The sequence below is a fragment of the Triturus cristatus genome, chromosome 2_2 (genome assembly GCF_964204655.1).
Source record: "Triturus cristatus chromosome 2_2, aTriCri1.1, whole genome shotgun sequence".
Lineage (NCBI taxonomy): Eukaryota > Metazoa > Chordata > Amphibia > Caudata > Salamandridae > Triturus > Triturus cristatus.
This window is the reverse complement of record NC_140582.1, coordinates 489,827,476-489,850,048: the sequence shown is the minus strand read 5'-3', so window position 1 is coordinate 489,850,048 and position 22,573 is coordinate 489,827,476. Positions and strand designations below refer to the sequence as shown.

The window sequence follows — 22,573 nt, the reverse complement described above, 5'->3', positions numbered from 1 at the left end:
AGTGTTGAATAAATTATGCATTTTTAAAAAGGCTGCAGAGTAATGCAGTATATTTTCTGATATTTTATTATTTTGACATGTGTACACATGCTAACAGTCTCTGGAAAGATTTTGCCTTATTAGTACCAGTGTAACATACAAATGCAACAGTGAGAAAGGTGATCAGTCAACCTTTGCAATAAGCCATCTACTCCGCAGCAAAACAAGTCCCATTTTTTATTAACTTTTGATACGTTTGAGCTATAAACAATTTATTAGTTTAAATGGTCAGATCATGCAGCAGGTCTTGCATTATGAGGCAAATATGGCAGAGCCATAATTATATAGAAAACATTTGCAAACTAGGATATTTTGCCATTCATGTTTGAACTGTTGTTGTGGAAAAAGGGAGAAGTGCTGATGACAAACTTCACGGCTCGGCAACAAATAGCTTGTGCGTCCACATTTTCTCGTATTTGGGACATTCTGTGATTAGAAGCATATCCCACTTTGTAAATGTGTTTTAATGCTAATAACTCATTATAACCTTAAATAATCATGTGTATCCATTGGTTGATTAAACTGGGCAGTGAAATGCCAAACAAATACTAAAAATTGGGATGTTTGCGCATTATGGCCACACCTCCGGCTCCGCCCACTGATCCAATCCTTGGGTTATTCCCGCCCTCCGATTCTCCGCTCACAGTTCCCCTACTTTTTTTCCCCCACTTCGACCACTGGTGCTACCAGGATGGTTAAAAGAGTATTATTATATTTATGCTTACATGTTTTGTGCTCGTGTTTTATGTTTTTTTGTTCCATTATGGTTAAGTTTCCGATGATCTTGGGATTATGTTTAGTACTTCTTGTTGGTGATAAGGGAGGGGGGGAGGGGGTGTTATGTGTAGAATGTACTATTGGAATGGGGCATGGAATGTGTGTAGCGTTCTGTAGGCTGGGTTACAGTCCAGGGCATTCGTGATACGGAGGTCCTGGAGTGGAAGCTATTCTGCCTGGCTCTCACGTGTTCCACTATACGATCTAATAAAAATCAAACTTCAAGGAGAATAAAAAATTAGCTAGCATTCGCGCCAAGAATTTTCAATTCTATTAAGGATACGGAGGCGAGGATTATGCTTCTCTTTCTTATATTTGCTACTCACAGCAGCCAATGAACAACGTTTTGTATGCAAATAAAACTACATTTCCCGTGATGCTCGTCCATACATCACATCCTGTATAGCCCCATAAGAGCCACAGTGTCCTGTTTCTCCTCCTCTTTCTTTGTTCGAACCTTAATAATCAATAACATTAATACTTTAGTCCAAAATAAGGAATATGAGTCCAAAAATCATCCTCCAACGTGGCAGAACCATATCCAAACTGGAATTTCACGTCTTCCAGAAGAACACCTGCTCTGTCTTCTTTTCCCAGAACCTGGAAGGAACGAGACAGGGAAAACCAGTAACTTCTGCTTACACAGAATATCAAGTACATGCGGGTGGGTAATTATTACCAATATTGTAATAAACCGGGTGGGATAATCCTCGCCTCCGTGTCCTTAATAGAATCAGCAAAACACTATTGAGAGATATGGTCCCACAAACAGACTGTCTCAAACATTTGGTATGGATATCGTATCCTGGCATAACTGCCATCCACCACCGGCTATAATAGCCGTAGACATATGTAAAGGTTCTATAATGTAATCCACAGTTATAGCACAACAATTATATCACAACCTCAGGAGTAACACCAAGTAAACTCCCTTGTAAACCTTGAGGCATGAAAAACACACGTAATTTGCATCATTTGGAAACATAATGTGAACAGGCCTTGACCAGATATAATTCTGACATTAAGTATAATGAAACTTCCAGGAGTAGATACCGTACCTGTAACACCGTGGGCCTGTCTCGTCGTTGGAACACCGAAAAGTAGAAGGTCTCGTAACACAGCCTGACGATAGGCTATTCCTTGCCGACATATTTTTGTTAGCCACTGTTTCAAAGAAGAAAATCGAGAGAACCTCCCACAGAGGATTATCCTGATCTGGGTTTTTATGCTACGCATTGCCTTTAAACTTGCCTGTATCTAAAATGACCTGCATAAATGGCCACATGGCCGCTGCGAAGCGAACGTCGCGCAAAACCGAATTACAGTACCTGCTGAAATATACACAAAGTAGGAAACTCAGCCCTCACGGAGATAACACGACGGTTACATACCAACAACGCGATCTTCCGACGCCTAAAAAATATTGTGGTTGCGCGGAAGGGCCCAGGGATGCTAAATGAACACCGACAGCGGGTCCGAAAAGTGTAGATCGCAACAAAAAACAATGTTTTTAAAATATATATATACCACCTAGGGAAACTGAATGTACAGGCCTGACATGTTCCGAACCCTGATCCTGTGCCACCAAAAGGCGCCTGACTAACCTTTGAGTTAGTTCCTTGGTATATCATAAAGGACCACTGCCCCCAATTCACCATGCGCACCTCTGCATGAAATGGAATGTTGTAAGGGGTCACGGAGAACTCAGAGTCGGACGCCGCCGACTCGAGGAGTACTGAAAAAACAAAATGGAGACTTCCCTACAAGAGTTGTAAAGATCGCTTCCGCTAAGCAATGCAATTTTGTGTCACATTCCCCGAAATGTGGATGGCATGGAGGAAAAAACATAGTTCAGTCCCACCGACAGCCGTGAGACAAGGCATACAGCCTTTACCCCCTGGATTTTATCTCCAGCCGAACGTCTGTGATGAATCCTTCCTGCCACTAAAGGTCTGCGGAGCAAGAACCCAGAAAAGGCTTACAACCAGTGAATATCCTTTGGGTGAAGCTGCCACCTACCGCCATCTGGAGATACCAGAATTACCAGTCCGCCACTGCGCGCTGTTGCTACGGATTCTATTCCGTAATGACTTAAAACTGATACTTCCGGCAGAACGCCAAAAGTCCGTGACCAAATCCGCCAGGAACATGACCTCGTACCCTTTGTCTTGCCGATGGCTCTCACAACCGAGATATTACATGATGTGAGAAGTACGTGTCAAAACAAACCTATGTGGAAAGAAGGACTCGAAAAACTGGAGGGCAGGAAAAACAGTTTGACAGACTATGCTAAACGCCTTACTACTTCGGCAACTGCCCGAAATGCGAAGAGAATGGCCAAAAAGGCCATCACAAATCGTAACCCCGAGGGCAAATTGGAATCCGACGAGGAAAACTGACCTCGGGAAAGATGAGAGGCTAAAGTCTATGTCTGTGCTAGGATAAACCCACATATATATATCTCTATATATATATACACACATATATATATATATACACACATACATACACCTATACACACATATACATACACACCTACATATACATCCCGTTAAACCTGAATGGGAAGACGCCCTATTCCCGTGAGGGAGCAATCATCTAAATAGAAAGCTGGGGAGATTATACAAATACTCCTCAAGTTCGTCATTGGAGCAGCCGCCAAGGCCGGGAACGAAAAACTGGCGACCACGAGATGCTCTCCCGAAAGCCATACAGTAGAAAAGTGTGTGGAACATGGTGGGAAAGCAATTGCTAAAACAGAGTCCCTAAACGGTCCACAAGGACCCGCCCCGCGAAAGACCCACCGAAGTCCAGAGCGCGGGACCATAGGTCAACTGTGTCTACATATCATAGACGCGACCCGTAACAAAGCTGTCCCAGATGGGTTCCGTCGCCAAGGCTCAGCGCAGTCTGGACATCAAGTTGTCCATCGCTGCTTGCGTCCGGCCCTGACCCGGAGGTTGTCCTGGCAACCTGGCAGCTCCGGGAACCCCTTCTGAGATTTCCTGTACAACTAGCAAGTAAAGAAGGACTCTTCCACCGAAACCAGTGTATCCGGCCGCAGTTCTCGAGCTATAACTATTGCGCCCCTGATCTAAGTCCCGTCGAGCGCGCGGATGCCCTAATATTGGTCATGTCGAATGATATCTAAAAGAAACATGCCCAAGGAAAAGTGACTCAAGAATGATGGGCGTCAATCAAGCTTTGCGTCCCCGAGCTAGGGGCTGGTACATCTGGGGCCCGGTTGACCTACTCAAGGGCGTGTAGAACCTGAGCGTCAACATAATTATTTCGGGAGCCTTGTGCGCTCCGTTCGACTAGATCCCATCCTCCTTATATATCTCACCCATGTGTTGTCATGGGGTGTCCGTATTCAATATAGTAGTGCCAAGCACAGCGTAACGGAGGAGTAGAGGGGGAGCCAACCCTGTGCACACAAAGTGAAAATAATAATGTATCGGCTCCTCAGCAAAGCTGTAGTCAAATTATTCCAGCACCATGGGCGTCCGAGTCATAGTGAATTATCAGGAGCGTGTGCGCACTCCAAGGGCCAGCCGATTGTTACAGCCTGGAAGGCGTGCAAAAAAGTCTGCCCATGTAAGGCACGAGGCTCTATGAACCTGTGAAGCAAAACAGGGACGCGTGCGACGTGCGTAAACCAAATTGCCCAAATGTAGCCCAATTGGGTTACGCACACCGGAGCGTTGTGACTCCATAACCGCACTCGGCTACTAGGGAAAACCTTTGGCGGAGAAAGCGCGAAATCGCGCAACGATCAGAGCAACCCTATGGAAATGACAGGAGTAATGTTAAATCAGAAAACCATAATCATTGAAACCTAACCTTTGAGTAATAATCTAGACCTAATCACTGTCCCACAGTGACTCATTTTGAATGCTGCAACAACAGCGCCGTATCTCAGCTCTTGAGGGAGCGTTATAATTCTGTGTTCAGCCGTACCAAGTCCTTCCCATGAGGATCAACAGAGGCCCAATCAGTTAAGTCGCAGGCATCATCAGTGCGCCATCTCCACTCCAGCGGGAGCGACCTTGATCTGAACCCTGGCGGGCAGTGCAGTATTAAGACTGAGCATGCATCAGCGAAAAACTACGCCTAAATTGTAATAAGAGTTCCAATTTTAATATAAAATAAATCTAGTGCTGCGAAAAAACACAACCCAGAAACCCTGGGTGCGAACCCCGAACCTCTGGGGTTGGAGGCAAGAGCCTTGCCCCTAGGCCACATAGACTTGCTGCAAGCCTTAAGCGCGAGGGGAACCTGAATGGAAGCCGCCAAGAGCAGCGCGGCACTTACAGGTCAGCGGGAGCACCATTAAGCCCGATCAGGCCGCCCACATTAAAGATTCCCCGCTCCTGGCGGGGAACGCGCAACTCTCGCTTTCAAATAGGAAATGGCGGCGCGAAATGAACAGAATAAACGGGAACTGAACCCGTAACCTTGAGAGTACTAGTCTCAAACCTTAATCATTAGGCAACAGTGACTCCGCCATGCGCGTGAAACAGCGCGGTACTTAGCGGCCAGCAGGGAGTGAATCGAAGGCCGTACAGGCCGTCCGTGCAACTATTCAAGCTCTGCTCCAAGCGGGAGCGCATTACCCCAATCGGGAAACTCTAAAGGGGCCTGCAAGCCATCGGGGGTGTCGGTAAGCTGATAACAATAGCGCCCGCGAGCGCTAAATCGAGCAATACATGGCACCGTGAAACAGAAGACAAATTGCCCCCAGCACAAAAACACAGACGTTTAAACACAATTATTCCATATAGCGCGATATAAGCGCAAACATAACTGCAACATCATCAAAGATAATTCAACAGTCAACTAAGACATAATGCACCACATAACGTTCTGAGCACTTAACTGTCTGCGTGAGCAGCAAAGAAAGAGGAGGAGAAACAGGACACTGTGGCTCTTATGGGGCTATACAGGATGTGATGTATGGACGAGCATCATGGGAAATGTAGTTTTATTTGCATACAAAACGTTGTTCATTGGCTGCTGTGAGTAGCAAATATAAGAAAGAGAAGCATAATCCGAAGCCTCCGTGTCCTTAATAGAATTGAAAATTCTTGGTGCTGGGTCTATTTGAGAAGCAGTGCAGCACATCCTACCCACAAAGCACCGCTGACACCGCGCACAAACACTGAACAACTAGAGGATATACAGGCATGTATCAGATCCCAATCAGGCAGCCACCCCCACAACCCTTTCTCCGTCGTCCGCTACACTCCTAGCGTATCACAGCCCACAACCCAATAGTTGAGAGTGGCACGACACGTCGACAGCTCGTAGCAGTTTCCCGTTCCCTCGCACCACTGCTCATCAGAAGGCTAGAAACTAGGCAAACGTCGTAACTGTCATCTATCTGCCCGCGCTGACACCCACAGACAGCCTTCCAGCACCGGAACACCGGCTGTTGTACAGAAAAGAGGAAGAAAGGGGCGCTCCGTGCTGTTTAAGAGCGATCGTCCTTTGACACGCATGCGCAGAATACACAGCCTGAGCCAATCGGCAAGTTCGTTGGTTTACGACCCGGAAGTGCAAATAATACAGACATATGACATCCGTTAAGAGGTTAGCAAGGGAAGACAGTCGTGGCGTTGAATTCGCAGAGGGTACTCGTGTAAGAAGCTGACAGGTGAACACACGTCTTTGCCAATCTTCAAAACTATGGGAGGGATATCCTTCAAGTCCCTTACTACTCTTTTCTGTTAGGTTAAGGTCCCTCGTTCACCTCCCGCTTTCAGCTACCTCGCACACCAGGGGCGCAACGCCCATAGAGCTAAAAGGGTTTTAGCGCCCCCTCCTCTACCACCTCCTCACGTCGCGTGTGTCATCCGGGTTGCTGCCTCTCGATGTCTATCACGCGGGCTGCTGCAAGTTGAGGTGCTGTGGGCTCGGCTGGGCAGTGTCTGGAGTTTTATCTCCACAGCACCCGACTTTTAAAAGACCATTTACATGCCTTTGTGAACTGGTTAACGATGCTTAGTGTTTTTTCACTGGTTTCAACACCCCCTTGGCCCCCACTCTGCCTATTCCTTACATTTGTATTTTATTTTTACTGTCACAGTGGGGGAATGCATTTAGATAAAAGGCATCTCGGGAATAGAGATGCTACCTTTCCTAGAGCAAAATACCTGGCATTTGTTGTTGATTAAGGAATCTGCTAGGGCCTCTTCTTTACACTAAATAGGGCTGTAAATAAAATGGTATGCATTCATTTGTGATATGACCTTTCTGTCTTTGTTTCCTGTAATTAGTCATGGATCATTAATTCTATCCTCAAACACATTTAAACGTGATTTTTATGTCCTCTGTTTGAAGTATGCACAAATAAGTGCTAAAAATATTGGCTTTATGTGATTTTACTTATTTTTGTACTGGCTGGGGTATCAAAATACTGGTGGTGCTGGTATAAATCTGATCAGCGGCAACCCTTATCAGGAGACTGAAAGTTTGCTGCCGAATCAGCACATTATTTATTTCTTCTACCCCTGATTGATGCCATACGAGCAATAGTTTAACTTATATCTGAAATAGCTGCCAATACACTCCTGAGTTACTCAAGGTGTCTGGGAATACATCCTGTATTCAGACAACTCCCACCTCATTCTCACTCCTAGTGTTCACCCTGCATTCACAGCGACTAGTGTTCACCCTGCATTCACAGCGATCACACTGCTCACCATGCACTCATGCCATTCACTTTCTTCCTACCCTGCACTCACATGCACACTGCTTACCCACACGCACATGATACTCCACCCACTTGTCACTTTCACCGCTCACCCTATGGTGTGAAGGCTGTTACCCTACACTCACACCATTCATCCTCCTCTTACCCTGTGCTCATGGGAGCACAGCGCTCGCACTGCACTCACAGCTACCACACTGCACTTATGCCCCTTGTCATAAACTCACGTCATTCTCCATCCACTTACCTTGCGGTCACATGAGCACACCACTCACCCCGCACTCAGAATGATGACACTAATCTAACACCACTCACCATGCACTCACCCTTTTCACCCTGCACTTACAGAAGCACACTACTCACCCTGCACTCATGTGACACTTTACTAACGTGTCACTCACTGCTTACTCTGCAATCTCTCAAACAAGCACATCACTCACCATGCATTCATTCCACCCACTCTACACTTTCACCCGCATTCAAACTCATGTCACATCACTCACCCTGCATTCACTCCTCTCACCCTACTCTCACACTGTCACATCGCACCCTGTGCACCCACCCTGCACTCATACCACGCAAACAAGCACAGCACTCACCCTGTAGTCAAACCTCTCACCCTGCTCTCACACCGACAACCCTCAGCATGCATTCATACAGCACTCTGTTCATCCTGCCTGCACATAGGGACAATAGTCTGCCAGAACTCATAGGGACACACCACTCAGTCTGCACTAACTCCTCTCACCATGCACTCACCAGTAACTCACAGTTCACCCTTCACTCACGCTGCTCACCCTGCACCACACACAGGCACACCACACGCCTTGCATTTACACCACTCACACCACCCTTCACTTACTCCTCTCACTCTCCACACACTCCTCTCACCTGGGCCCTCATCTCACATTGCATTCATACAGTTCGCCCGAGACTTGCATCGGCACATATTTTCCGTACACTCGCACCACTCATGCTGCATTCATTCTGTTCACCATCACCCAGCACTTACATGAGCACAGCTCTTACTCTGCACATATAAAAATTATACAACTCTGCTGAATATAAACATACTTCTACAAAGTCACCCACAGAATACCTGCTCTTTCCGTACTTCTAGATGCCTACTTAATTCCATCTGCAACAACGGGGCTGGTGCAAGAGGGGAGAGTGGACTGAGAATGTGGGATGGCGCGAGGAGACAGACTTAGGGCTGAGGCTTTGGGGGACAGTGATGGATTGATGATCTTGTGACACCTTCAGCCATTCCTGGCTTTTCATTCACAATGCTTCATTCAGGGACGTGTGTGTGTGTGTGTGTGTGTGTGTGTGTATATATATATATATATATATATATATATATATATATATTTTTACATCATAAGTCAGGTCTCAAAAACCCAAAAGTGCAAAGTGTTACTGGATAAAATCCATGGTTGCCGAAGAAGTCAAGCATTTCATAAGATTAGTTGGATGCTGTGATATTGCGTGTTAGAGCGTGGATTAGTTAATTTCCAATACTGTAACTGCTTGATCCACACGTGAAATCGAAAACCAGCCCTGTAAAGCTATTTTAACAAAGTGTACTTTTCATTCACATCATACTTGTAGCCCACATTGACAAGGCAATATGTTATTATTTTTGAATAGCATATAGAGAATGTTTTTATTAAGCTTCACTGAAAGGCAAGGCAGGTATAACAGAAGCAGCGGGGAAAGCTTTTCTGACACAATATGAGCAGATTGACTAATGGAAGTGTGAGTGGCAGTATGTCTGTGAGTGTGACGGAGTACAAATGCACGAAAGAGTGCAAGAGATATAGTGAGAGTGTGTGTGTGTCAATGTATCTGTGTTAATCATGCAAGTGTGCTGCTGGTCTGGCATACTGGAGGTTATTCTTGCCTTATTGAAAAAGGGCACTAATAGAATATGGATGAGAGGTTTTACCGATGGTAAATTGCAGGCCCTGACATGCTTGTATTAAGACACCATAATTGGCTGTGGGGACTCGAACTGTCTAACTGAGAAAGCTGCTAGCCCATTCATACTCAGCGGAGCAGCAGTGACACAGAACACACACTACCACACCTGGCCGAAGACCATAGATGATGCATGTAATTCTTAGGACATGGGGTGGATCCATAGCAAAATGTTGGAACTGATATTTGAGGTAACACTTTTATAGGGGGTGTCAATGGCAAAATGCTGACCCTTGTATACCGGAGGACATTTTTAGAGTTACCCATGGCTGTGGCTTAAGTATCCATGGTAAATTTCTGGCGCTGTCATATTTAATGTACTCCTTAGCATAAGGGGTCACCCATGGAAAAAATGATGACCTTAGTATAGTGGAAGTAATTTCTGACTTAAGACATTTAAAAAAAAAAAAAAAATTCTTTTTATTAACATTTAATGACATTACATAAGATGTTGTGATCAGTTACAGCCAGTATCATTTATGTGAAACTAGAATACATGAGAAAGAAGAGGGGTGGGGCAACAGAGGTAAAAGAAAAAAAAAAGCGACTAGAAAGTACATACTTCATTATGCATTAGACCAGAATCCTGGGTCACATAACCACACATTTGTAATAGGATCCTATTGGTATTTTGTAATGCATGCCAGTTTAAATAGGCAGCCATCGTCTTTGTCACGTTTACCAACAACACAATAAGGTAAGTTTGTAGAGTGATGGCCAAAGGACAGGGCGGCCCATCCGGTTTTGGGGGAGGAGGTTATGTGTATTGTCTGGGCACTGCGGCTTACCGAGGGGGGGTTGTCTGTGTTTATGAAGCGTCAGCGTCCCTGTACCTCAAATAAGCAAGTATAGTTTCCCAGATATCTTTAGGACGTGACTGACGTGACCCAGAAGTGGGACAGTTGTTTGGAGCAGTATTCCACAATCAGTCCTCCTCCTTCGGAGCCTGGCGTTTTCCCCAGTTTATGGCATCATAGCCGTGAGCCTGCGGTTATCAGCTAAAATGTCTTTGATATAGCCCAGTATGCCTACCAGTGGGGTGCAATCAATTCGCAAGTTTGTTATTGACTGTATGGTCAGGAATACTTCTTTCCAAAAATTGGCTACCATTGGGTGTTTTCATCCTAGGTGAAGAAAAGAGGCACGCGGCAGTGCACACCGGAGACTACTAGGGTCATAGGCCAAGCCCAGCTTATGCAGCTGTGTTGGGATATGATCTATACGGTGTAAGAATTTGTAGTATATTCGCCGTGACCTATAATTAGGTGATAGCATTTCCAGTTGCCCGCAGCAGAATGTCCAATGGGAGTCTCAGGTCAGGGTGATTTAAACGTCCCATAGCGCCCTAGCACGGTGGGTTGTCACGGGAAAATATTTCTGAACAATGGTGTTTAGGCGCAATATCAAATTACAGTGGGAGGGCGTGGTGAGAATATATTCGAGTGCTTGAAGTGTCGGAGGCTGAGCTGGAAAGGTTTCAAGAGTGGTGCGACAGGTGGCCCTGATTTGGTAATATAAGAAGAGGTCTAGGGTGGTAAGTCAGTGAGAGGGATCAGTGGCCATTGGTTGCAGGACCGTGTCCTCAGAGTATAGGTCTGAAAAAGTAAGGACATTTAGGTGGTGGTAGGCCCTTTGCTTGGCACCTTCAACTTGTAGTGGCGGCATCAGGGGGTAAGCGAAGGAGCATATAACTGAGTGCTCCCTGCCTTCTTCCAGAGGCCATCCCATGCCCAACAACACATTCTACTGTGTCTATTTCCGCTCTGGTTGTCTTGTATGTAGCATGCAGTGCTGTGGGCAAGGGCCAGGGATCTGCACGGTCTCTTTTCACTGCAACGTGGGGTTGGCAGGGAGCTGGGTGGATCCAGAAGTGTTAAAATTGTGCCTGGGCGCATAATTTATAGAGGGTCATATCTGGTGCCCCCATCCCTCCTTGAGCGAGAGGCAGTGTGAGTATTTCCCAAGAAATGCAGGGTTGGCCACCCGCTCGTGCCAAGTGATTAGGTTAGATCTATGATGCAGCAGGAAGGCGCTGGTGAGTGGAAAGTGGACGTTGAGAAATAAATATAAAAATTTAGGGAGCACCCCCATCGACTAAAGACATTTAAAAAAAATAAAAGATCTACTCCTAGGAAAGGCCAGGCTTCCCTGGGTTACCACGAAAGTACTGGAATATTTCATGAATACCCATAAGGGTCTACAGAGTTTTAGAAAGTGTGATCCAAAAAGTTTCAAAACATTCTCAGGGGAGAAATCTACTCTCCCTTAAATCATCTGCAAGAAATCTGTTAACTTGTTTTGCTTGCTGGAATTTGGGGAAGTAACACCTCACCAGTTACATAGATCTTTTTCTTCATATAATTGGTATGAGATTAGCTCTCACTCCATTTCTAGAAATGCTTGCCCTGCCCCATTGCTGGGAGCAGAACTGGCGTTAGGGCAGTGCAACTGGTGCAGTTGCACCTGGCATTGACTTTGGTGGGGGGCGCTGCGTTTAAAATATAATTTTTGGTTTAAAAGCACATGAGCTTCCTTGTGCACCAGGTAGTTTTCAGGCAACTATAAAAATATTAAGATAACTCTGGTGATTAATGTTCCTACTAGTGAGAGTTCAGATTTTTGTCTGGTTGCACATCTTGTAAAACGGACACTTAATGAGCTATTGTTACTTAAATGTATACAGCTGTGTTGAACTCAACATTGTGAAGTAAATGACATACATCTCCCTTTTGGCATGGTACTGGAAATTGCGTAGACATCTTGCCAGTCTCTATGGCCTGCCTGTCTGTTATTTAGTTCTCACGAGGAAAGTGATTTTATAGTCCGGGAACCTTTGAGGCACAGCATCCTGTGCACCCACTATACAAAAGCCAGACTAGTTGGCTTTATCATTGGGGATACTCATATTGTCTTAAACAAAAGCAGTGTTAGAAAAGTGTACCACATCAAAATATTATTTTCACTCTTGTAGTTTGATTTGATCAATCATAGGCCTTTTTGTCTTGATAACTCATTAATTACTGTTGTAAATATCATTATATACTCAGAATATTTGAATAACTTGTGCGTCACGGTTCCTTACAGAGCTTCCTTCTCCTCTGTCCATTAGGTGAAAGTGGTCGGGGTGTGTATGTCTTTAATCTTTTGTATGTCATTTTAAAATATTCAGCAGTAAAAACCTTTGTTTGCAGTGCGAATGACAGGGAAGTTACATTTGACGTGAAGTTGAATTTCTACTCATCTGGAATAAATGCACCATTCTTTCTTGAAGAAAGATGTGAGTTCTATGTCATTAGGTCTCAAATGTAGAAGGCTGCCAGTTTCAGATCTCAACTTGACTGTCTGAACTAGTCTATGAAGAGCAGGAACCGTGGAATAGGTTTTTGTAACTGGTGGTGTTATCAGTTTTTTCGTGTCTGCTCCTGGAGGCTTAAGGTTGCCTAGTATCATTATCTGTCAAACTTTTCAGTATTTGTTTGTTTGCATTGTAACCTTAACACATCCTCCTTCTTAGATTATTATATGATATACTGTGCTAATGCTGAATTCTTTTGTATATGGTTTAGTGCACCTAACAAGGCTTACTTCAGTATGCATCTGCTAGCCTGGTCTGTCAAGCATAAACTGCAATTAGTTTACAGTCACGATCTAGGGGATCAAACACTAAATATGAATAGAAAACATGCTGTTTGGGTTTTCTTGTTTCTTTTAACAAACACCCTCGCTTTTGCCGGTATAGATGGTTAGTGTTTTAGTCTTTCGTAGAATTGCTTGAGCTTTTCTTTATCAAGTAAGTGAAATACTGTGGCCTTAAAGTGTCTCCCCTATGTGAACGAAACTGATTTAACACCCGAAAGAAGATGGCCATTCTTGCTGTGTTATATAAATCGTACAGGAGCTTTTGAAGACATCCTTGTTTCAAACATTAAATTAGCATACTATATTCATGTGAAACAGTCAGCCAAAGCATTGAGCCCCAGCCGTAACCATACAATAATAGGTGTACAACCAAATGAGCGTTTATATCTGTGAACAGGTCTCTGGTAGGTGGTCTGAGATAGTGGGGAGAAAACAAAGTCTGCAGGCTGGAGATGTAGAAGTTAAGGTTTATTAGGAGGAGGTGGAATTGGTAGTTTAGTGCAGTTTATCAGTCTGAAGTAGTCGTAGAAGTCTCTTCAGTGTTCTCTTACTCTTCCTGCTTTGGTGAAGAGACCGGGACTAAAGCAGAACTACACATTGTGATTCACCAAAGCTTATTTCAAAGTTCAAGTCCTTCTTTCTCTCAGTGGCCTCCTCTCTGTATGCTCAAGAAAATTGTGTGGGTTGAGTGATATTGCCTCTTCTGTTATGTCCATCTGGTCCTCCCTCTGGTAATTGGAGAACAAAATATGGCAGGGTAAGTGGTCTGGCTGCAGAGGGGCATGCAGGGAAACTGTCTTCATTTATAATATGGAGGATAGTGCTGTGTGCACTGAGGACCCACCCAAAATGGTCCATGCTGTCTTTTATGCCCATAGCTTTGCAGTCACTGGTCCATGTGTGCCACACCCATGGCAGCCTCTGCTACCCTGTGCTATCCTCCCTATCTCTTGGTGATCTTCAAACACGGCCACCAAACTGCAAACATCGCTCCCGCAGACAGTGGTCCACAGGCCTATGATGTGATTACCATTCTTTTCTTTTAGAGTATGAAGGCGGACAGCTTTGCCTCAAAACACCCACATACTTTTTCTGGTTGGGAAAAAGATAGCGGATAGCAAAACAAAAAGCACATTGGTCATGGCAATGACTTTTCTATCTGTCGGAGAGAAAGAGAATGACTTTAAAGTCAGAAACAAATATGAAATCCTGGTATCCATGTCCTAATGCCAGGCCATGCCATTCAGACCTGAGCTGCACTATCGCTCAGGGTTCAAAATGTTAGCTTGGAAGCTAGCGTTCCATGCACCAAATTACTCAATTACATGCCAGGCACTTTTGAATTAAGGCTAGTCTCATGGGGTATTAAGTTCCAGATAATGTGCAGTGTGTGTTACATATAACACAATCATGACAGGATTGTTGTTACACTTGTGTTCTAATGTAATGGGCACAAGTGCGCGCCTCCTGTGTGTGCGCGGTATAGCTCGTATTATGCAGCCGTGTGGTGACTAAGAAGCGTGTTGCGTGAATGAAGCATGCTCGCTCCATGATCCATAGTGGATTTCCTGCGTTTGGTGCTGCGTCTGGAACGATAAAAAGGCCCATGGGTAGACCAAACCACCTGATATTAGGACAACTTCCCTCTTAAGTCATGTCATGGGAGGAGATACACACTATATTGTGACACCATGCACCTGGTCCAACCCTGAAGAAGTCCTAATGGACAAAACGCATTGGCTGGGCTGAATAACTTGTTGATAAAATAACAAAATTGGATTTGAATATAAACACACGACTTCTGATGGACTAAATTCAAGTGACTGGATATTATCTGCAAACTTTTGGATGAAAGAAAAAGAAAGACTTGTCTTTGAACTTTGATCACTTGATTAAGATAAACAAATTGTGAATGTTAGCGCAACTTTTCTTTTTGTATAAAACATTGTTGATTTAGTGATTCCTAAGCAGTGGGGGTCACCTAAAGTTAAGCGCCTTAGTTTGAATTTAGATATAACAACACACACTGGTGCGGTACTTGATGGCCTTCACTGCTTTTTAGTTGTTTTTCGTCAATTGACTTCTGTCTATTCTTCTGATTCATCAGAGGTCTTTTCCTACACTGATGACGAGAATGAGATGTGAAAACGAATCCGTAGAAGAATGTGTGTCGGCACTTAGGTCCTTGGCTGTAACATGTGATTTTGAATATATCACTTATGAGCAGGTCTTAAGGGACCACATTTTAATGCAAACACATGTTAAAATACAGGAGAGATTGTGGAACACTACTGACATGCCTCTTAATACCGTGATTGAAATTGCAAAAACTATTGGGCATTCAAAGAAATTTGGGTTGGAAATTAGAGGACATTCCAATACTGAGGTCCATTCCAATACTGAGGTCCATGTAGTTTAAAAAACATAAATAGTGGGGACAAAACAAAAAAAAACGTATGGCAAAGAAATGACACACAAAAACGGTGTGGCAAAGACCTGGGGGGGAAGAAAGAAATAGCTTTGTTATAGATGTGGCAGTATGTCACATTTAGGTAATTCAAAACTGTGTCCTGCTTTTGATAAGATTTGTTCTAAATGCAATAAGAAGGGACATTTCAACAAAATGTGCAGATCTTTTGCTAAGAAAGTCAGTCTTGTACAAGACTATGATGATATGGAGTATGATGATAATGGTCATGGTCTGAATCCCAATACAGTTGTGTTAGTGATGGCAAGAATAAGAACTTTCGATTGTGTAGCATATTCCTAGATGGAGAGATCCTTAATGTTTTAGAAGATTCTTGTGTATGACACACTATTATTTCACTGACTACAGTGGAAGAGAGATGGCCTGACAACATTTTAATACCACCCGATAAAGTGCCTGGTGGGTACACTGGTCTTAAAATTTATTGGGTGAGCTATTTTTGTGCAAACCTGCTCTTTTCTGCAAGACACGCCTATGGTGAGGTGTTTGTGGCAAGAAATGGACAGTCCTTATTGGGTTGGCCGCATCAAGAAGAATTGGGTATTACATTGGACCGTAGGGCGGACCCTCGTGTGTACATCATTGGGAATTCTTGTGAAACAGTTGAAGGACTGAAATAATTTGCCCAATCAGATTACTTTATACTAGGCTTATAGATGAAATTCCCTTAGGTTTTTAGAAATAAATTAGGAGAGTATCAAGGTTTCAAACACTGTACCGAGTTATATGATAATGCGGTTCCAACTAGACATAGTCAGAAATGTACCACTTACTTATAGAGGGAAGCTTAATGCATGTTACAGGGCATGTGCAAAAAAAGGTATTCTTTAACCTATGGAGTCCTCGCCATGGGTTTCTCCGGTTGTCATTTTGGTGAAACCCTCTAGTGAACTGAGATTATGTATTGATTTGCGCAGACTTAATAGTGCCATCTGGGTGGATGCCCATCCTCTTCCCAACCTGCACAAGATGGTCACCACATTGGCAGGTACTAAGGTGTTTTCTACTATAGACCTGGCTAGCGCATTTCATCAAGTCAAACTAGAGGATGAATCCAAGAATCTTGCTGCATTCATCACACCAGAAGGCCTGTTTATGTTTTGTCGAATGCCATTCGGGTTAGCTAATGCAGCATCTTTGTTCCAGAGATTGATGAAAGAAACATTGGAATGCATAGAGGGTGCAATAGGTTTCCAAGATGATATTCTAGTCTTTGGAAAGACCACAGAAGAACTTGATTGCAATTTAAGTAACGTGTTGGCAGCATTATCTGGTAAAGATCTTACCCTAGAATCTGAAAATTGTAAATTCAAGAAATAAGAAGTAGAATACCTAGGTCATCCTATTAGTGGGGTTGGTATTAAACCAAAGCACAACCATGTGGAGAATATCATGAATGCTCCTATTCCTAGTTGTAAAGAACAGTTAGTTGCATTTCTGGATCTATCAGAATTCTATGCAAAATAAATTCCTAACTTTGTCTCAAAGGTGGATATTTTCAGACCATTAAAAAAACCAAAAAAACCCCCACAAAGTTCGTATGGAATGATAGTATGACTCCAGCACTCATGGCATTGAAATCATTGAAGCACCCTGCCTCAAACCTTTTGTCATAGGCAAAGTGTGTTGTTATGGTTGATGCCAGCAACTGTGCTTTGGGGGTTGTTTTGATGCAGAGAAATACTATATTTGAATGGATTGTAGCATATGCGTAAAGAATTATGTATGAGGCAGAGAAAAATTATTCGTTGATTGAAAGGGGGCTATTAGTTTGTGTTTGGGGAGCAAAGCATTTCCGGATGTTCTTATGGGCCACTAAATTCACCATAAAAACAGATTATAAACCAACTGTGCATGTGATGGCACCTAGGGGTGGCTGAGCCATAACGGCAAGATTAGCTAGGCTAGCTTCTAGGTTGCAGAATTTTCAATATCGCATGGGGTACGTCTTGCGGATTGCATGTTCAGACTACCTGTGCCGTAGGGTGATTCTATACATACTGATGGTGATGAGTGTGAAGTAACATTCATGTTACAGGATATTAATATAGTGATTTTGAAGCATCCAGTAGTACAGGAAACCAGATGAAAATAGGAGATGAAGAAAGACTCAGAATTGCGTCAAGTGACTACGTTCATTAAGAATGGTTGGCCAGATGAGAGGGAAGTTCCAGGAGAGTTAATGTTTTTTTAAGGTTCGAGATGAGTTAGCTATGGAGAATGACATAGTGGTAAGGGGTGACAAGTTAATTCCACCCTTTAACTTAAGGAAGACAGTAGTTGGTATTGCTCATTAAGGACACATGGATATTTCAAGTACTAGAAGGCGAGTCAGAGAAAATATCTGGTGGCCAGGAATAGATATCTTTGTTGAACACCAAGTCAGAGTTTGTAATGAATGTGTATTAAGTGACAAAACTGCGAGGGTGTTGGTTCCTGAACCCCATCCTGTAGAGCTTCCAGAAGCACCTTGGTAGAAGCTAGGATTGGACATTATTGGTCCATTTAATGTTCTATCTAAACAGGAAGCTTTTGTTATAGTCATAGTGGATTATGTTTCTGAATGGCCGGAGATACAAATGGTGAAGAAGGTCACGTCAGACTGTGTTGTAGAATTTCTAGGTGAGGTATTTTGTAGAGAAGATATCCCCCATGAACTGGTAACCGATAATGGACCTCAATTTGTCAACAAGTACTTAGAAAATTATTTGATGAGGTGTGGCATTGTGCACAAACAAATTGCTGTGTTCCATCCCGAGGCCAGTGGTCAGGTTTAGTGGTAAAGGAAGCTATTCAGCTATCAACAAAGATAGATTGGAGGAAAGCTTTGTAATGCTGCTTGCATAAAATACTGCACCTAATTCTGTGACAAAAGTAAGTCATTTTGAGCTGCTAACAGGATGGAAACCTAGCACGAAGTTAGATCCTTGATGGTTGAGAAACAAAAGGAAGGATCATGGTGAAATTGCTGATGTGTACTTCAGGGACATACGACGCAGAGTGAAGAATTTAAGTTAAAGATGCAATACATGTTGCTAAAGAAAACCGGTACTATTAGCAAGCAGTGTGTTAATGTTGGGGATTGGGTTAGACTCAAGAAAAATAAAGTGATGGTTCTTGATGGATGATTGTCTGTTACCACAAGGCATATATACCCATGTCTGATACTCCCATTTGGACCACAAAGGGTTGGGAAAGTCAGATGTGACTAACATGAGTTAATGACAAATGGCCTTTTGGAGATCTTGAAACTCCCCTGCAAATTCCTAATGTATAGATGACCCATAGAGTTACTTTTGTATGGACTAGCAGCCTGTAAGCAGGCTCCCGGTCAGAAATGATTTAGGTGAACCACCAGTAGTTGTCCACAAGCCCCAGAGGCATACTAATACTCTTTTGGGGTGGGGGGGGGAGGGTGGCTGTTTGTATGGTGAACTGTAAGTTGGAGCATTGAGATTGGTTGGTTGTTTGTATGTTGGACTGTTACTTGGAGCATAGAGATTGGTTGGCACTGTTGTTACCTTGTATCACAAGTATAGAGATCTTTTCTGAACCAATTTGCATTTTGCTGTGGGTTGACAAGATTTAACAGACATCAGAACGTTATCTGCCCATGTAGGGCTGTCAATCATCATGTCATTCAAGTAAAAACCTGCACATTCCCAATGTCCCTGTAGGATCGTTATTATTAAATGTTGAGAATGTTAATGGATGCTTTACAGTGGGAAGGGTCTAAATTTGAATTGGTATGGTACCTGAGTGGTGGAGAATGCAGTCTTCTTTTGGCCATCATAATGGAGCGGTTTTGCCAATATTCCTCCATCAAATTTTCAAATAGGTTGTACACTATTGTCATTGAGTAGTTATTTAATTCCTTAATGGCGTTGTGGCTGCGGAAATCAAACTACCAATAGCCTAATTGAAGAGCACTGAGAGCTGCCTTCGATGTGTTTGTCACAGTGCTCCAGAACCTTGGTCCCAATCTGTTACTGAGAGACCTGGCACATCAGCCTTTTTGTCAATTTCTTAATTTCTTAAACCTTCCCTGTAGTTCAAATGATCATTTCCAATACCTTAGTTAAGTGCGACCATGAAGAGATTAAGTTAACTAATCTTTGCCTCTAATGATTTCATGTCTGTTTGTATTTTTGTCGATTGTACTGTGACGTCACCAAACTTTTGGATCACGTGCCTTGTGTGGGCTCTATTGTATTAATTCGTATGATGGTTCTATTTCTAGCATGGTTTGCTGGAAGGTGGCGGGGCAGTTGAGGAGGGCAGCCAGTTGGAAGCATGTGTCCTCTAAGCTCTGTACCTTGGTTAATAAAGTACCTTTGGAACTACTATATGTTTGCATACTTGCCTCTACAATTTGGCACCAAGGTTCAGGAACAAACCCACCGGCGTGATGAGGATCGTTTGGAGGCTTGTAGTGGCATTTCATGGTTTTGCACTCCTGAGGGATCCTTTGTTTGTGCTGGCAGTGGAGACGTTTTCTCCGCAAGTCAGTCAGTATCGCTATATATATATATATATATATATATATATATATATATATATATATATATATATATATATATAATAGCTCCGGTGTCCAAAAAACACACTGCACTCGTGGGGTGAGTTCAATCCTTTAATAAAAGTACACAAGTTTCGAGGACGCGTTTCGGCGTTCTGCCTTCTTCCAGCTCGCGTGTGCGGATCAGTGCCTTAAATATCAAAGCTGGATGCTCATTAGGCGCGGCAGATGTCAGGGAGAGAGGTATAGGTCTATCCATATCCAATGTCTTGGACTCCTCAGCTGTCACACCTCTCTATTACCGCTAGCCTGGGCACCCCATCACGTCGTGTGGATGGTTGGTCTGTAGCACCCCTCGTCAACCACCAGGTTCCGTCACAGGCAGCGCAGGGATCGGCATATATCCAATATTTCTCCAGTCTGTATGACTGGCGCTTCATCACGTCGCTGATGCCACGACGCCCAGTGGCGGTGCAGGACGCCATATTCTCATCGCTCCACAGTCCACCTTGGCGTACACAGCATTCTTCTGACGGGTGCAAAATAGTGGGGGTGGGTCCACTTAACGCGTCCTCGAAACTTGTGTACTTTTATTAAAGGATTGAACTCACCCCGCGAGTGCAGTGGGTTTTTTGGACACCGGAGCTATTATTTTAAGTGGACCCACCCCCACTATTTTGCACCCGTCAGGAGAGTGCTGTGTACGCCAAGGTGGACTGTGGAGCGATGAGAATATGGCGTTCTGCACCGCCACTGGGCGTCGTAGCATCAGCGACGTGATGAAGCGCCAGTCATACAGACTGGAGGAATATTGGATATATGCCGATCCCTGCGCTGCCTGTGACGGAACCTGGTGGTTGACGAGGGGTGCCTTACAGACCAACCATCCACACGACGTGATGGGGTGCCCAGGCTAGCGGTAATAGGGAGGTGTGACAGCTGAGGAGTCCAAGACATTGATATGGATCGACCTATACCTCTCTCCCTGACATCTGCCGCGCCCAATGAGCATCCAGCTTTGATATTTAAGGCACTGATCCGCACACGCTGTGTGTAGTACACGCGAGCTGGAAGAAGGCAGAACGCCGAAACGCGTCCTCGAAACTTGTGTACTTTTATTAAAGGATTGAACTCACCCCGCGAGTGCAGTGTGTTTTTTGGACACCGGAGCTATTATTTTAAGTGGACCCACCCCCACTATTTTGCACCCGTCAGAAGAGTGCTGTGTACGCCAAGGTGGACTGTGGAGCGATGAGAATATAGCGTCCTGCACCGCCACTGGGCGTCGCAGCATCAGCGACGTGATGAAGCGCCAGTCATACAGACTGGAGGAATATTGGATATATGCCGATCCCTGCGCTGCCTGTGACGGAACCTGGTGGTTGACGAGGGGTGCCTTACAGACCAACCATCCACACGACGTGATGGGGTGCCCAGGCTAGCGGTAATAGGGAGGTGTGACAGCTGAGGAGTCCAAGACATTGGATATGGATCGACCTATACCTCTCTCCCTGACATCTGCCGCGCCCAATGAGCATCCAGCTTTGATATTTAAGGCACTGATCCGCACACGCTGTGTGTAGTACACGCGAGCTGGAAGAAGGCAGAACGCCGAAATGCGTCCTCGAAACTTGTGTACTTTTATTAAAGGATTGAACTCCCCCCACGAGTGCAGTGTGTTTTTTGGACACCGGAGCTATTATTTTAAGTGGACCCACCCCCACTATTTTGCACCCGTCAGAAGAGTGCTGTGTACGCCAAGGTGGACTGTGAAGCGATGATATATACTGAACAAAACATAGGTTTTATGCACGTTATAGTTAGGAATTGGCATTTAAAAAACCTTAGAAATTCACTGAAAAAACCTTAGGTTTCAGGGGCGTTAGTCTTGTACGGAGTGACTGTAAGTATGAGTGACTGTACAGGTGAGTGAGTGGAGGTGCATGTAGACCTAAGAGTCAATGAGTGGGTATGTAGTTATTGGTATTGGAGTATCTATGGTCTTCTAAATGGCCGTCTGAGATTTTGAGTTGGTGTATCAAAAGTTATATTAGGGTGTGAGAAGGTGTAATAATTTATCACATAGATGACATCATCAGTGATGTCATTTGAGATGTCATCAGAGATGTCACTGACCATGTCATGAGTGATGTAATATGTGACGTCATCAGCAGTGCATTGCGGGGGCGCGAGTTATAGTTGGCTGAACTAACTATAACAGGGGAATTTCTAGGGTTTTGTACGAGGGAAATGTCCAGCTAACTATAACGCCCCTGAAACCTATGTTTTTTTCAGTGAATTTCTAAGGTTTTTTTAAATGCCAATTCCTATCTATAACTTATCTCTGAAGATATCATGAAAAGCATTCTTTTTTAAAAGTAGGGTGCACATTAGTTTTGAGGAAAAGTATCTTTGTGAT

At 44.0% G+C, this 22,573-nt stretch overlaps 1 protein-coding gene across 2 annotated transcripts in view; it reads left to right on the top strand.

Moving 5' to 3' along the window:
• The first annotated feature begins 6,079 nt into the window (after nt 1-6,079).
• The window catches only part of NOAZFP (nucleolar atypical zinc finger), a 230,839-nt gene continuing 214,345 nt past the window's right edge, over nt 6,080-22,573 (top strand). The window contains exon 1 of one of the 2 annotated variants that reach the window (XM_085641596.1): nt 6,080-6,472. The gene's annotated coding sequence lies outside the window, so the exon portion shown is untranslated. The remainder of the gene's footprint in view (nt 6,473-22,573) is intronic. The other variant, XM_085641597.1, reaches the window with a different exon arrangement.